At 44.6% G+C, this 15,950-nt stretch overlaps 1 protein-coding gene across 7 annotated transcripts in view; it reads right to left on the bottom strand.

Moving 5' to 3' along the window:
• The window catches only part of TBC1D1 (TBC1 domain family member 1), a 227,330-nt gene extending 211,865 nt beyond the window's left edge, over positions 1–15,465 (bottom strand). For 3 of the 7 annotated variants that reach the window (XM_065907585.1, XM_065907587.1, XM_065907589.1), the window contains exon 1: positions 15,232–15,464. The gene's annotated coding sequence lies outside the window, so the exon portion shown is untranslated. Of the gene's footprint in view, positions 1–15,231 lie in introns of all 7 variants that reach the window. The other 4 variants (XM_065907590.1, XM_065907592.1, XM_065907586.1 and 1 more) reach the window with 3 other exon arrangements.
• Positions 15,466–15,950: the final 485 nt, after the last annotated feature.

Genomic DNA, 15,950 nt, shown 5'->3' with positions numbered 1-15,950 from the left:
AAACACCATCACAAATATTTTGTTTCATTCATGTACTATATACACCCCATGTCTCTTCTCATCAACAGAGGGTGTTTTTTGTATGAGACTCAAACTCACTTAAGGGGTAATTTTCCTTTCTCTATGGGTGATTTTCAACAACCACATTTGATGTATCCTAACACCCTCCTATTCCACTGGATAACAAAACCTTTCTGTCCAGAGTTGAGTTGTCCACAGGATCTCAAGCTCTCTTCTTTTCGCATTTGCTCCCCTGGACTTTCATTCTCTCATGCATTCCCTGAGCATATAGACACATGCTAGAAGAAAGTCTATGAAGACAGGGACCACCTCTTATTCATCTGTGTCCTGGGGTCCAGCACAGAGCCTGACTCAGAATAGGCTCTATGTGCGTGTCTGACTCTTTTTGACCCTATAGACTGTAGCCTGTCAGGCTCCTCTGTCCACGGGATTTTCCAGGCAAGAATACTGGAGTGGGTTGCCGTGCCTCGCCTACAGGGGTTCGTCCCGACCCTAGGATCAAACCAGCGTCTCTCTCTTTATTTATTTATAATTGGAGCCTAATTACGTTACAATATTGTAGTGGTTTTTGCCATACACTGACATGAATCAGCCTTGGGTGTACATGTGTTCCCCATCCTGAACCCCCCTCCCACCTCCCTCCCCACCCCATCCCTCAGGGTCATCCCAGTGCACCAGCCCTGAGCACCCTGTCTCATGCATCCAACCTGGGCTGGCGAGCTGTTTCACATATGATAATATACATGTTTCAAGAAAGAGAGAGAAACCAGCATCTCTTATGTCTCCTGCATTGGCAAGCAGATTCTTTACTACCTGGGAAGCCCAATAGGTGCTACATGTTAAAAGAGTGAATAAAGATTATTTCATAAATATATATATATATATGCTCTCCCTTGACCTCAAAGTCCCCTGGCCCCAATTCCTCTTTTCCTACACAACTTTCTTCAAGGTAAAATCTCCACTGCTCTCTCCACTTTTTCCTCCATCCACGGTCTGGACTGACCAGAAGCAATGAGGAGCCACCACAATTGTTCCCGTTAGGGTCACCCACATCTTCGGGTTGTGAAATCCAAATGGGGCTTTTAAGTCCTCAGCGGCCTTGTCCCTCCAGACCACTTTCTCAGTGCTGATCACTCCATCCTGTTTGAAACTCTTCTGCTTCTCCTCTTCTCTGGTTGCTTCTTTTCAGTTCCCTGATGGCTTTCGCCACCTGCTTGACTCCATCCTCTCATTCCACGCATCCTTTGGACAATTTCGCGTGACCTCTTGGTGTCAGCGACCACATTCTAATACTCTTGTTGCCACTGATAACAGCTTACTTTCACTAGGTACTCAGTTCAGTTCAGTTCAGTCGCTCAGTCGTGTCCGACTCTTTGCTACCTCATGAATCGCAGCACACCAGGCCTCCCTGTCCATCACCAACTCCCAGAGTTTACTCAAACTCATGCCCATCGAGTTGGTGATGCCATCCAACCATCTCATCCTCTGTCGTCCCCTTCTTCTCCTGCCCCCAATCCCTTCCAGCATCAGGGTCATTTCCAATGAGTCAACTCTTCGCTTGAGGTGGCCAAAGTATTGGAGTTTCAGCTTCAGCATCAGTCCTTCCAATGAACACCCAGGACTTATCTCCTTCAGGATGGACTGGCTGGATCTCCTTGCAGTCCAAGGGACACTCAAGAGTCTTCTCCAACACCACAGTTCAAAAGCATCAATTTTTCAGCACTCAGCTTTCTTCACAGTCCAACTCTCACATCCATACATGACCACTGGAAAAACCATAGCCTTGACCAGACGGACCTTTGTTGGCAAAGTAATGTCTCTGCTTTTTAATATGCTATCTAGGTTGGTCATAACTTCCCTTCCAAGGAGTAACTGTCTTTTAATTTCATGGCTGCAGTCACCATCTGCAGTGATTTTGGAGCCCCCCAAAATAAAGTCTGACACTGTTTCCACTGTCTCCCCATCTATTCCCCATGAGATGATGGGACCAGATGCCATGATCTTAGTTTTCTGAATGCTGAGCTTTAAGCCAACTTTATCACTCTCCTCTTTCACTTTCATCAAGGGGCTTTTTAGTTCCTCTTCACTTTCTGCCATAAGGGTGGTGTCATCTGCATATCTGAGGTTATTGATATTTCTCCCAGCAACCTTGATTCCAGCTTGTGCTTCCTCCAGCCCAGCGTTTCTCATAATGTACTCTGCATAAAAGTTAAATAAGCAGAATGACAATATACAGCCTTGACGTACTCCTTTTCCTATTTGGAACCAGTCTGTTGTTCCATGTCCAGTTCTAACTGTTGCTTCCTGACCTGCATACAGATTTCTCAATAGGCAGGTAAGGTGGTCTGATATTCCCATCTCTTTCAGAATTTTCCACAGTTTATGGTGATCTACACAGTCAAAGGCTTTGGCATAGTCAATAAAGCAGAAATAGATGTTTTTCTGGAACTCTCTTGCTTTTTTGATGAGCCAGTGGATGTTGGCAATTTGATTTCTAGTTCCTCTGCCTTTTCTAAAACCAGCTTGATTTGCATTTCTCTGATGATGAGTGATGTTGAGCATCTTTTCATGTGTTTGTTAGCCATCTGTATGTCTTCTTTGGAGAAATGTCTGTTTAGTTCTTTGGCCCATTTTTTGATTGGGTCGTTTATTTTTCTGGAATTGAGCTTCAGGAGTTGCTTGTATATTTTTGAGATTAATCCTTTGTCTGTTTCCTCATTTGTTATTATTTTCTCCCAATCTGAGGGCTGTCTTTTCACCTTACTTATAGTTTCCTTTGTTGTGCAAAAGCTTTTAATTTTCATTAAGTCCCATTTGTTTATTTTTGCTTTTATTTCCAATATTCTGGGAGGTGGGTCATAGAAGATCTTGCTGTGATTTATGTCGGAGAGTGTTTTGCCTATGTTCTCCTCTAGGAGTTTTATAGTTTCTGGTCTTACATTTAGATCTTTAATCCATTTTGAGTTTATTTTTGTGTATGGTGTTAGGAAGTGTTCTAGTTTCATTCTTTTACAAGTGGTTAACCAGTTTTCCCAGCACCACTTGTTAAAGAGATTGTCTTTTTTCCATTGTATATCCTTGCCTCCTTTGTCAAAGATAAGCTGTCCATAGGTTCGTGGATTTATCTCTGGGCTTTCTATTCTGTTCCATTGATCTATATTTCTGTCTTTGTGCCAGTACCATACTGTCTTGATGACTGTGGCTTTGTAGTAGAGTCTGAAGTCAGGCAGGTTGATTCCTCCAGTTCCATTCTTCTTTCTCAAGATTACTTTGGCTATTCGAGGTTTTTTGTATTTCCATACAAATTGTGAAATTATTTGTTCTAATTCTGTGAAAAATACCGTTGGTAGCTTGATAGGGATTGCATTGAATCTATAGACTGCTTTGGGTAGAGAACAGACATTTCTCCAAAGAAGACATACAGATGGCTAACAAACACATGAAAAGATGCTCAACATCACTCATCATCAGAGAAATGCAAATCAAAACCACAATGAGGTACCATTACACGCCAGTCAGGATGGCTGCTATCCAAAAGTCTACAAGCAATAAATGCTGGAGAGGGTGTGGAGAAAAGGGAACCCTCTTACACTGTTGGTGGGAATGCAAACTAGTACAGCCACTATGGAAAACAGTGTGGAGATTTCTTAAAAAACTGGAAATAGAACTGCCATATGACCCAGCAATACCACTTCTGGGCATACACACTGAGGAATCCAGATCTGAAAGAGACACGTGCACCCCAATGTTCATCGCAGCACTGTTTATAATAGCCAGGACATGGAAGCAACCTAGATGCCCATCAGCAGATGAATGGATAAGGAAGCTGTGGTACATATACACCATGGAATATTACTCAGCCGTTAAAAAGAATTCATTTGAATCAGTTCTAATGAGATGGATGAAACTGGAGCCCATTATACAGAGTGAAGTAAGTCAGAAAGATAAAGAACATTACAGTATACTAACACATATATACGGAATTTAGATAGATGGTGGCGATAACCCTATATGCAAAACAGAAAAAGAGACACAGAAGTACAGAACAGACTTTTGAACTCTGGGGGAGAACGTGAGGGTGGGATGTTTTGAAAGAACAGCATGTATATTATCTATGGTGAAACGGACCACCAGCCCAGGTGGGATACATGAGTCAGGTGCTCGGGCCTGGTGCACTGGGAGGACCCTGAGGAGTCGGGTGGGGAGGGAGGTGGGAGGGGGGATCGGGATGGGGAATACATGTAACTATATGGCTGATTCATGTCAATGTATGACAAAACCCACTGAAATGTTGTAAAGTGATTGGCCTCCAACTAATAAAATAATATTAAAAAAAAAAAAAAAAAAAAATAAATAAATAAAACCAGCTTGAACATCTGGAAGTTCTCGGTTCATATATTGCTGAAGCCTGGCTTGGAGAATTTTGAGCATTACTTTGCTAGCGTGTGAGCTGAGTGCAATTGTGAGGTAGTTTGAGCATTCTTTGGGATTGCCTTTCTTAGGGATTGGAATGAAAACGGACCTTTTCCAGTTCTGTGGCCACTGCTGAGTTTTCCAAATTTGCTGGCATATTGAGTGCAGCACTTTCACAGCATCATCTTTCAGGATTTGAAATAGCTCAACTGGAATTCTGTCACATCCACTAGCTTTGTTTGTAGTGATGCTTCCTAAGGCCCACTTGACTTCACATTCCAGGATGTCTGGCTCTAGGTCAGTGATCACTGCATTGTGATTATCTGGGTCATGAAGATCTTTTTTGTACAGTTCTTCTTTGTATTCTTGCCACATCTTCTTAATATCTTCTGCTTCTGTTAGGTCCATACCATTTCTGTCCTTTATTGAGCCCATTTTTGCATGAAATGTTCCCTTGGTATCTCTAATTTTCTTGAAGAGCTCTCTAGTCTTTCCCATTCTGTTGTTTTCCTCTATTTCTTTGCATTGATCGATGAGGAAGGCTTTCTTATCTTTCCTGGCTATTCTTTGGAACTCGGCATTCAAATGGGAATATCTTTCCTTTTCTCCTTTGCTTTTTGCTTCTCTTCTCTTCACAGCTATTTGTAAGGCCTCCTCAGACAACCATTTTGCCTTTTTGCATTTCTTTTCCATGGGGATGGTCTTGATCCCTGTCTCCTGTACAATGTCACGAACCTCCGTCCGTAGTTCATCAGGCTGTCTATCAGATCTAGTCCCTTAAATCTATTTCTCACGTCCACTGTATAGTCATAAGGGATTTGATTTAGGTCATACCGGAATGGTCTAGTGGTTATCCCTACTCTCTTCAGTTTAAGTCTGAATTTGGCAATAAGGAGTTCATGATCAGAGCCACAGTCAGCTCCAGGCCTTGTTTTTGCTGACTGTATAGAGCTTCTCCCTCTTTGGCTGCAAAGAATATAATCAATCTGATTTCGGTGTTGACCATCTGGTGATGTCCATGTGTAGAGTCTTCTCTTGTGTTGTTGGAAGGGAGTGTTTGCTATGACCAGTGCATTCTCTTGGCAAAACTCTATTAGCCTTTGCCTTTGCCCTGCTTCAACCAATGTCCAAGGTAAGGGAAACCCAAGTAAGATGGTAGGTGTTGTGAGAGGGCATCAGAGGGCAGACACACTAAAACCATAATCACAGAAAACTAGCCAACTTGATCACAGGACCATAGTCTTGTCTAACTCAATGAAACTAAGCCATGCCGTGTGGGGCCACCCAAGACGGTCGGGTCATGATGGAGAGGTCTGACAGAATGTGGTCCCTAGGTACTAGGCAAATGTTATTTCATCTTGTAACAACCTTCATCTCTCACCTTGGTCTCAATCAGAGATTACCAATACTGCCATTTTTATGGTCCAGGAAACTTTGTCATAAGTGATTTGAGTTTGCACCTGATTCTCAACCTATTCTCTTGCACAAGAAAGCATCTACCATATAAACACTAATGATTCCCATATGTTTGTCTCCTTCTTGAGTTCCAGATCAGGACAGGCCATTAAATATTTCTATCTGGATAGCCTATTCAGACAGCATCTTGGCTTCAATTTAGTTGTTTTAAATCTAACTCAGTCTTACTTCCCTCCTATCCAGAACTTCTCTTCCCTCCCATCACTATTTATTTTATCAGCTAAGTGAAAAGCCAAGGAGTCATTGCTGTAGACTGAATGTTTGTGTCCATCCTCCCTCGGTTTATATGTTGAAATCCTAATACCCAATGTGATCGTGTTTTTAAGGGTAGAGACTTTGGGAGGTGATTAGGTCATGAGGGTGGAACCCATATGAATAAGATTAGTGCCCTTATAAGAGACCCAGAGAGCTCTCTTTCCGCTTCTACTATGCAAGGACACAGGGAAAAGAGAGCAGTCTATGAACTAGGAAGCCAGCCATCACAAGATTCTGAATCTGCCAGCACCTTGATCTTGGGCTTCCTGTCCTCCAGAAGTGTAAGAAATAAGTTTCCATTGTTTATAGACTACCCAGTCTGTGATATTCTGTGACAGCAGCCTGAATGAACTAAGACAGTCCTTCAAATCCCTTTTTCACTCTATCACTACTTCTTAACTGACTTTACATCTAAATAAATCTGACTTTTTTTCTCAACTGGAGAAAAGGTGCCCCCACACTCAATCCAGCCTTCATGTATTTCTTAGAATAACTCAACCAACACAGACAATTGATCATATCACTCCTCTGCTAAATCCTTAATCACAGCCCCCATAAAATCTAAACTCTTTGACATGGCATATAGGATCTCTTCAGAATCTGGTCCTTTCCACACAGATGTATAGAACAGACTTTGGGACTCTGTGGGAGAAGGCGAGGGTGGGATGTTCTGAGAGAACAGCATTGAAACAAGTATACTATCAAGGGTGAAACAGATCACCAGCCCAGGTTGGATGCATGAGACAAGTGCTCAGGGCTGGGGCACTGGGAAGACCCAGAGGGATGGGATGGAGAGGGAGGTGGGAGGGGGGATCGGGATGGGGAACACATGTAAATCCATGGCTGATTCATGTCAATGTATGGCAAAAACCACTACAATATTGTAAAGTAATTAGCCTCCAACTAATAAAAATAAATGGAAAAAAAAAACAAAACAAAAACAGAATCTGGTCCTTTCCATATCTCCAACCACGTATACTCCTCTAAAATGCAGCTTTGGGAGCTTTCCAGGTGGTGTGGTGGTAAAGAATCCACTTGCCAAAGCAAGAGATGCAAGAGATGCAGGTTCAATCCCTGGGTTGGGAAGATCTCCTGGAGGAGAAAATGGCAACAAGTTCCAGTATTCATGCCTGGAAAACTCGATGGACAGAGGAGCCTGGTGGGCTACAAAGAGCCCATGGGGTTGCAAAGAGTCAAACATAACCGAGAGCCTAAGCATGCACGCATACGCACATGCAGCTTTTGGCTCTGAAGATACGTAACCAGACACGGTTCTTCACATGAGATGGGATTTCTCATGCCTCCGTGCCACAGAGCATACTGTTCTCTCTGTCAGGAACATAATACCTGTCACGAGCTGAAGAGAGCCTGAGAGTTTACCCTGCTTGCAAACTTACAAGTCAGCCTGCCACAAATTAGCCTCCTGGTAGAGGACATGAGCCTCCCAGGTCAGACAGAGGACAATTTATTACTCAGAGCAGTAGCCACAGAAGGCAGCATTGTGGCTGGCTCCCTGACTTCAGTTCCCACAGGCCAGGTGACATCTGTATCCACAGTGGGTTACAGGAGGGGCACCTGAGATTTGGAAGACTGAATATTTTATAATAAGGAGTAAGCATGTCTGTCCTTAAATTCTGGAGTGTCTTCCTGAGAGCGACACTATTTCTATCGTCCTTGGCTGTTTGCTATTGAAAAAAATCGAAAAGGCGGTCCAGAACAAAGCAGTCAGTCCCTCTGCTCACAAAATAGCGTCATGGACTACCCAAGCAGACTCTCCCAATGAAATGGGAAAATAGGATCACTGACAACCCAAGGAGACTCTTCCAATGACCCCCCACTCTTGTCCTCTAACCTAATGCCAACTCATAGGCAAGTCCTAGTTCAATCAACTGTCACCTCTTTCATCCATGGTGATTCAGGGCAGCCATCACCATGTCCTGCTGCACTTTCTACCTAAACATCGTATTTACTTTAAAAGTTTGAATAGGTGTCCCTAAACAAGTCTGTAAGCATCTTAGGCTCATAAGGTTTGGGGCTTCTAAAATCAGTATTCAAATTCTAAACCATTTCCGAGCTACAAGTGAAGTCTGTTCTTTTTACTCTATGTTTACTATGTGACATATATGCATATATCCAAAGAATGAATTTTTATAATTAATTTGAACATGGTTAAAAGTGAATTTTTTAATTTTAGATGTTCCAAAGTTTAGAAATAAGCCCATGTTTTATTTAGAGCACTAAAGTATTTCATAAAGGTGTATTCCCTATCTCTTTTCTTTTAAAGTAAAGCTTCTCTTGATGATGAAAACTGACTTAAAGCTCATATAACCCCATTAATAAAGGTCTCTCCTGTTTTTCTTTCTCTCACCTACAGGTGAAAGTGGCATTAAATGTCTGGCTCAGCTTCCACTCCTGTAACTGAATCTGCTTCAAGTTCTAACCGTTGACAGCTGCTAATCCCAAGACATGTTTAAAGAAGTGACTAGAATTATTACAAAGGATAGACCCAAGATCGATCAATAAGAGTAGATGAGGCAGTTATTAATACGGTGGCAACCAGTGTAGCAGAATTACTTTCAGTTTTCTTGTAAGGGAATACAAACATAAAGCAAAAAAAATTACACAATTTAGTCATTTCAATCATTTGGTAAATAATTAGTCATCAAATTGGTCCTGCAATTTCACTGTCAAAACTATTTGGAGTCCTCAGATTTTCACTTTTCAACCAGGTAGGGCACATCTTAGTTTCTTTGTAAAAAACAGACTGGACCTTAACACTGTCAATAAACTATCAAGTTGTAAGTTCTACTTCAGGCAGAGTCCTAATTATTTATAAGCAATTCAGATTCTGCTGACATAAGATTCATGGTAACTTAGATTAGGTGAATAACTATTTAATGTTCAATGAAAAGTTACATAAAAGAGAAGATCCATTCAAACAATCCTAACAAACCATCAGATTATTTTTAAGCCATCTCAGTCCACATCATATGCATGTAACGTGTGACCATCCTCGAGGCCCCAGGGAGAACCATCTATTCCAGGAAGTCTCCTGTGCTTCATATCTCAGAAATACTCTGGTCTGTTATTCTGGTGAGGGTCTAGTCATGTTCTCGATAGCAGAGTCATCTGTGCAGAAGTCCTACCCCTCCCAGAGATCTTCTGTGTTCTACAACAACTCCTGCCCGCCACAACCCATAACTATGGTGGGACCCAAAGACACTCTTTCATCAGAATCGTTCCAGTAAATTTGTTATCGAGTCCTGCCATGATAGATACCCCTGGAAGCATGTATCTAAAATCACAAAATTTAAAAGCTAGAAAGGTCCTCTAAAGCCACTTGAAATTCTTTCTTACATGCAGGAAGTGAGGAAACCGAAGAAGCTAAATGGTTTGTTCAAGTTTGGTGACAGAATTAGGACGATACAAGTCCCTGACTCCCTTCCAAGCGTGGCAAAGAACCTGGTTTCTTACAAAAACACTTTCAAGTGTGAAGTTGAGAAAACAAATTACTTTTCCAAATCTCAAGTTTACTCTTACAAAAGGATGGAACAAGACCATCCCCAAGTTTTCTTCTGTCTCTAAAATCTGGTGAATCTCATTTTCATAATGTAAAATACCAAATGTCCCCGAGGCTGTGTGGGGGTAGAAAGCTGCTCCGATCTTCCCTTAAGGAATATAAATGTGGGAGAGATGCATGAAGATAGCCTGGGGTTTATTGATCAGGAATCGAGAAAGGGGATGGTGGGAGCGAGCTGGCTGCCACTGGGAGCCCCCTCTCTTCCCAGCACCCATCCACTCCCTCCCTCCCAGTAAACCACAGGGAGTAGGATGGGACTTCCCAGTAACCAGCCATATACTGCAGCCCCTGTGGGTCCAGCCCTTACCTTCTCAGACGCCGGTGGGAGGGTAGGAGAGTGAGATAGATGGATGAAGGGAGGGCTATTGGAAGCTTCTAGCTCCAGGCCAGGTTAGGAACCAGTCAATACTGATTAGCTGTCAGGGACCTGCCGGAGAGACAGGAAACCCCCAAGGACACTCATTTCCCCTTGAGAATCAGTGACATTTTTTTTTTTTTTCCTGTTCTTACTCTCTAGATGGAGTAGCTTGCAGCTGAACAGGATTATTCTGCCACTTGAATAATCACATGCAGTGAGATCACTGGCTTGGCTCGGCTATGTGTCCATTTCCTGCACAGAATCCCACCCAATCAGAGAAGTGTGCTGCTCATTCAGGAACTGCTCACAGGTCCCCGAAGTCTTTGAAGCAGTCGGCTATTTCACTGAATGGCTCCTGGAGCTAGTGGTCTAACCTTTACTTCATCAAGGACGCTCCAATACCTGGCTCAGCCTCTCTAACTTGACACAAAAAGTAATGCTGTTTTGAATGACTTCCTTCCTATATAAATCAGAGCTAATTCAAGCCTAGTCCTTTAGAATGTCACTGTCACTTCCTGTATTCTCTTCCACGGTATTGCATAGGATAAAAGGGTGGGGTGGGATCGTCCTAGTTGGCCTCTAGGGGTTATGTCTAACCTTCCCCCCTGCATGGCTGCTGTAACTTTTCTCCTAAAAGTAACAGAGTTAACTGTTAACACATAATTACACCTACCCGTGAGTCTGTTAACAGGTTTTGCACTCACAATAGCCCTGACCAATAAAGACTGTTATTACCATATCTGAATAAGAACTATTATGGACTATAATCATCATTATCAGCTCCAGTTTAATGATGAGAGACAAGAAGGAAGTTGCTGGCACAGAGAAGTGAGGTCACTTGTCCAAGGTCACACCAGCAGCAAGTGGCAGAAGCAGGATTCAGACCCAGGCCTTTCCACTCCAGAGTCAGTGTTACCTATTAACTAGTATTGGGTATTACACATATGCTCTTCTGTGTTCTTACAGCTCTCACTAGCGTCTTTTCATCATCCCCATTTTATATAAGTGTCCTCTAGCTAGTAAATAAGGAAGGCAGGATTTGAATCCAGACCTCCCATGTGCCCAAATTTCTGTTCTTTGCAATCAGACAGTATCTCCAGGTGAAACTAACACTAAACTACCATTCCAGCAGACGAGCAGGGTTATGTTTCTACCTAAATTTTACAATAATAACCCAAATCTGAGGACTTCCCAGGTGGCTCAGTGTTAAAGAGTCTGCCTGTCAGTGCAGGAGCCACAGCAGACTTGGGTTCAGTCTCTGGGTTGGGAAGAGCTCCTGGAGAAGGAAGGGGTAATCCACTCCAGTATTCTTGCCGGGAGAATCCCGTGGACAGAGGAACCTAGAGGGCTACAGTCCATGGGGTTGCAAAGAGTTGGACACGACTGAATGACTGAGCATGCATGCATGCAACCTAAATCTGGTGTCAAGATGATATGCTCAAACTGTAAAGCAAGCCAATATAATTATAGCGGTAAGCAATATACTTGTTGCTTATATACTTATAATATAATATACTTATAATATACAATTATAACAGTAAGCAGTATACATTGTGTGCTCACTACCAAGCATTCTTCTGAGCACTTTATACGTATAAATTCATTAAGTTTGACAACTTACCCATAAGGTCCCCTCTCTGGAAGTTTAGATTCACTGATTATGTGTGTGTATATATATATGTGTATATGTATATGTATATATATATGTGTGTATATCTATATATGTGTGTGTATATATATATACTGTGTTGTTAAATGGGTACATCTTTTGAAGAGCAAAAAATAGCTGCTTCTTGTCTCAAAGGAAATAGGCACACTCAAAATTAAATGCATTTTTGCTGGTAGTAAAACATATTTCCTACATTCTGAACACCTTCACTGAAATCTAAGCATCAAGAACATTTCACATAGCCCCAATATGACCAATCATTTTCTAAACATCTGAAACCTGAACAGGGACACACTGATCTTAAATCTAAGAATCCATTAAATGGAAATCTTGGCTTGAAAATGTCAAAAACTCTGAAAATGGAAAACTTCATGTATTTTGTGAAAAACCTGGTTTAAAAATATTTTTATTCGAATGTGGAAAGCAAGCAATGAAAATAAAATCAGCAAAAGTGTTCATAATCTGTACTGAAAACTTAAATTCTTTAACACCAGAGGAATACAAACCTAACACTCCTTGGTTTCTGAGTGGACTCACAGCCATTTTAATGAACAGATTTTATTTCTCCAAATTTTAATGACCAAGGAGAGAAGGGGGCCTAGAAGGTAAATCAAGTGGGACGAATGAGGCTATTAAATCTGAGAAGAGCAGCACAGCAGACAAGAAAAAGGTCAACGGAAACTACACCAGGGTACCCACACATGAGCACACCCGTGTAACCCCCAAGCGGGCTGATACACATGCTAGATCATCTGCAGAACCTGAAGAGTGGAGACTGCAGACCCTCAGACAAACGCTGTGAAGACAGCAAAAGAGCCTGAAGAGCTGTCATTCGGTGAGACAAAATTAAAAGCATATTCAAAGACGGAATCTGCAAGCAGTATCCCCACTCTGGGCACCATCATGAATGAAGATGCTGGGGAACAGGGACGCGCCACACTGCCTGCCAGTGGTACATCCCAGAAGCTCCCAGAAGATCTGGGACTGAAAGGCGCCAACCAGCAACAGCTGGCTGTGCACGGGGGAACAGCTGGTTGCTGCTGTAGCCCTTCTGGTGAAGGCCACCTTCTAGGGTGTCTTCAGGTGACACTTCCTGTGTCCCAGGAAGTAGGACACAGAGATTGTCAACGGCTGGATGATAAGGGAAGTGGGGCAAGCCGAATAATTTCTTCAGAGTTGCCCTTTTCTTCCTCAAACATCTGGTACCATGACAACGTCATATGGGACCAAAGGTCAACACTGACATGAAATGTCACCAACACCAAACCAGAAATGTGACCACAGACAGAGGAGAAATCTCCAGAGCTCTCAGTGGGAAAGGTAAAGGCAGACCAAGCAGAGTTCCATTTGCAAAACTTTATTTTGATGCTAAACTAATATGCTAATAATTTATAACTACACCAGTGAATTTTTCCCGTTTTACTGGTCTGCCAGTGGCTGGACAAGTCCACATAAAGGCATTTATTTTAAGGATTGTTTGATGACTTCAGGCACTGCTTTGAGCCACACTTCATCCCTCTTATATTTCTTTGCACTCAATCGATACTGTGGTCTCAGGATACTGCACTGTCTTCACTTCAGGAAATCTCCCCTAAACATTTCACACAGTGCCCTTTAATTCACAGCTGCACTCACTATCCACTAGCTCAGGCTTTATCAACAGGATACGATAGAGAAATTTGGAGAGCAAGCACTTTTTATGGCCTTATTTCCCTATACCTTGTTAGAAAAAAAAAAGAGAGAAGCAGGCAGATTCGAGACTGCCACAGCTTTCCACTTGAAACAACTATAAAATATCTGTTTACAAAAGCAGTCAATCCTATTTTATGCAAACTTTTTCATTCCATGTCCTTATTTCTTAAGACAGTCTCCAGGGTTCCCAGGAAAGAGCTGTTCAGTTCAGTTCAGTCGCTCAGTCATGTCCAACTCTTTGTGACCCCATGGACTGCAGCATGCCAGGCTTCTCTGTCCATCATCAACTCCCAGAGCTTGCGCAAACTCATGTCCATCGAGTCGGAGCTAAGCAGGAGACATACCTCCTGCCCAAGCAAGAGAAGCCACCTCAACTCTACAAAAGCGTGCAGAACCCAGCTACTTCCGGGATCCCCAACCAAGATGGTAATAGAACATCATGTGTTCAGAAATATAAAGAGTTGTCATGCAAGGTGGATTCCCAGCCCCTTAAAACAACTCTTCCGTTCACTCCTCAGGCCAACCCCTCCCACCCGCAGCAGGTTCCCAAAGCACAAGGAAATCCAGAGGTGGCCATGCTTCTACTCCTACCAATCTCATCTCCAGTCTTCAATCTCCTACCAATCTCATCTCCAGTCTTTGGAGGAGAGGGAACTGCAGTTGTCCCAAAGAAGGGATTTTTTTTTTTTTTTTTTTTTTAAATCCAGGACTCTGTAGTTCAGTTTAAGCACAGAGCAAGAGGTTTAGACGTTTGGACTTCTAGAGATAGCTGAGTTTCCTAGATGTGACCTATTTAAGCCAGGTCACTTTTATTAACTTGGCTATAAAGCAGAAATACTTTATACGCCAATAAAAGGTAATTTTAATAGGTAATTTTAAAATGCTCTTTCAAAGTCTGATTATGTAGTATCGCTAAGTAAAATCACCCAATTATCTAAAAGGAAGGATGAGCCATCTACGAAGTGAATGAATACCCATTAATTCATGCAGGGCACTCAGAATCAAACGGTTTGGTGGGAGGAACAATCATCACTTTCGATTTCTTTTCCTTTTTAAGTAACTTCCAGAGAATAATCTATTTTAAATGAAATAGCCACAGTAAAGCCGCCTCTAGGTGAACTTCAGAGAAAATGACATCTCTTTTAAACACACACACACACACACACACACACACACACCCCTTACACCCACAACAACAACTCGTGGCGAAGTTAGAGGGGTCTCACAATCACAGACAGATCCGGAAGCTGCTAGAAACAATTAAGCAGGGTTTCAAAATGACTGGTACAGGATGTGCCCATAGAAAGAAATGTTGCGCGCGCTGGTGGGGCTGCCAAGCTGCTACTGCGAAGTACCGTGAACTTTTAAAGGGTGGCCTGGGGTCACTCTGGCCGCCCTCCCCCTGTTCGGTGGCCTCACAAACACACCAGCCCTAGAGATACTTGGCGCGAGGGGCGAGGACGGAGATGCGGAGACCGCGAGCAGGAGTGGAGGGAGGGCCGAAGGGAGGGTGCCTGCGGGAGCTCCGGGTCGCTCTGAACTTGAAGGTTTCGCTTTCGTCCAACTGGGGGACAACGAGGTGGCAATAAACTTCCTCTCCCGAAACACCCCCTGCGCGACAAGGACAGCAGGAACGCCCCTGGAGTGCCCGAGCCCAGCTTTTCCGCCGGCCCGGGGGCGCAGGGGCCTGCCAGGCGTGGGGGACGGCCGGGATGCCCCGGGAGGCGGCGGCGGGGTGGCGTGGGCGAGGCCCCAGGAAGCGCCTACCTGTGCCGCGGCGCGCTCAGAGCCCGGAGCCCGGCCGGGGCGCGCAGGTGTTCGGGGGCCCGGGCACGGCCTGGGCGGGCGGGGCGCGCATCGTGGCGGGCAGGCTGCTCTCTTCCAGCCGCGGGGACCGGCAGGGCTCCCGCCTCTTCTCCAGTCGGCGGAGGACGCGGCGGTCCCGCGGCGGCGCGGCTGCAACAGGCAGCGAGGCGCAGGAACGCCGGCGGCGGCGGAGGAGGAGGAGGTGTCTGCGCGCGGCTCGCGTTTCCTCCTCCCTGGCAGGGCGGGCGCGGGGGAGGCGAGGGGAGGGCTGAACCCGGGATCTCCCAATTCGGTCCCCAGGGACCTACGACGGGGACGCGACGCCCCCTCCCTCCCCACCGCGCCGTGTGACTGCTCGAGCGGCACGGCCGAGACGCGCGAGTCACTCGCGGGCAACAGCTGCTGCACTGCGGGCCCACCGCCGTCGCCCTCCCCTCCCTGTCTGTCCCTTCCCGGGCGGTCCATCCTCAGCCTGCTCCCGGGCAGCCAGCCTCAGCCCCGAGAGGGTGTTGGCGCGTCGCCCCACCCAGCCCCGGAGCAGGGTCTTGGCCAGACGAATACCCTGGGCTCCGGGCACGCGGAACCCCGCGCCTGATTAGGGCCCGCGAGGAGGGATGTGCGGTCCAGCCCTGTCCTTAGCAGCCTATTTATAGCAGGTGGCGCTGCTGGCCGCGCTCCGG

The sequence above is a fragment of the Muntiacus reevesi genome, chromosome 16 (assembly GCF_963930625.1).
Source record: "Muntiacus reevesi chromosome 16, mMunRee1.1, whole genome shotgun sequence".
In the NCBI taxonomy this organism is placed as follows: Eukaryota; Metazoa; Chordata; class Mammalia; order Artiodactyla; family Cervidae; genus Muntiacus; species Muntiacus reevesi.
Note: the sequence above shows the minus strand (reverse complement) of the source record. Positions and strands in the feature narration are given on the sequence as shown.